Source organism: Aptenodytes forsteri, unplaced genomic scaffold, assembly GCF_000699145.1.
Source record: "Aptenodytes forsteri isolate BGI_AS27 unplaced genomic scaffold, ASM69914v1 Scaffold168, whole genome shotgun sequence".
In the NCBI taxonomy this organism is placed as follows: domain Eukaryota; kingdom Metazoa; phylum Chordata; class Aves; order Sphenisciformes; family Spheniscidae; genus Aptenodytes; species Aptenodytes forsteri.
In genome coordinates this window covers 328403-329809 of record NW_008796047.1, presented here as the reverse complement: position 1 = coordinate 329809, position 1407 = coordinate 328403, and positions in this window count along the sequence as shown.

Here is a 1407-nt window from a genome sequence, read left to right as displayed (position 1 = left end):
AGAAAGAAAGAAAAAGAAAGAGAGAAAGAAAGAGAGAAAGAAAAAGAGAGAAAGAAAGAAAGAGAAAGAGAGAAAGAAAGAAAGAAAAAGAGAGAAAGAAAAGAGAGAAAGAAAGAAAGAAAGAAAAAGAAAGAGAGAAAGAAAAAGACCCTTTGCGTGATGCCAGGGACTTCTTTTTGATTTTGGAGGGGGTGTTTTTGTGATGCTCAGGCGGGGTATGCGCGCAGCGCGGGGCACGCAGAGCACGCCACCGCAATACCGGGGGTGTGAGAAGTCGGGGAGGGCAGGGCTGCGGGAGCTGGGGGTTTGGGCGGAGGTTGGGAGCGCTGCTGGGTCATGCCAAGGGAGTCAGATGTGCGGGCACCACCCTGACGTGTTGATTCAGCAGGGCTTAGCCTCAGCTGCTGCAAAATCCCCTCCCTGGCACGCCTCACCTGGGTTTACATGTGCGCTTAACCTTAAGCACCCGCTCGGGCATGTTGCTGAACCAGGGCCAGGGCTCTGCGGTGGGCACGGATCCCTGCAAGATGCTCGGGAGAATACAGAAGCTGCCTCTTCTTCCCAGAACCGGAGCGGGGCTCAGAGTCCTCCCCGCTGGACCTGGCATCACCTCCCCGGGCCGCTTTCCCCTCGACGCGGAGCGGGGCTCAGAGTCCTCCCCGCTGGACCTGGCATCACCTCCCCGGGCCGCTCTCCTCGGCCGTGCATCCTCGGCGGTGGTCCAGGGCACCCCCCCCCCCCCCCCCCAGCCACTATCGGGGTGCCAGCACCCCTCTGCAGCTGTTCCCCGTGCTTCCCACCTGGCTTTAAAGTCTGCCCTTTCCTGGTAGGGAAACTGAGGCAGAGAAGTGTGGCAATGCCCTGCTGCGGCACCAGTTAGGGCTGGGCTCCAGGGCTGGGCGCTCTGCCCTGCCCTGCACCCAGGGCAGGGCCGGATCCGGCTGCGGGACCTGCACCGGGGAAGGGACCGGGTTCAGGACCTGCAGCCACCGAGGTCAAACCCGGCTCCCAAAAGCCGGCTGTGCCCCGGGGTGCCTGTTACTTTTGAGAGGATCTTTATTTGTGAGCTTAATTTCTGTTTGTGAGCTTAATTGGTGGTTTTTCACATGCATATTTATATACCTGGGGGACAGGGAAATGCTCCCCTGGAAAACCAGCTGGGGTGCCTGTTACTTTTGAGAGGATCTTTATTTGTGAGCTTAATTTCTGTTTGTGAGCTTAATTGGTGGTTTTTCACATGCATATTTATATACCTGGGGGACAGGGAAATGCTCCCCTGGAAAACCAGCTGGGCGGCTGCTGGGTGCTGGTGCAGCTCGGGGTGCAGCAGGCTCCAGCTGGGACTCCCCTCCTTGGGGAAACACCTCCTGCTCCCCCCCCACACCCCCCCCCCACCACGGGCCACGC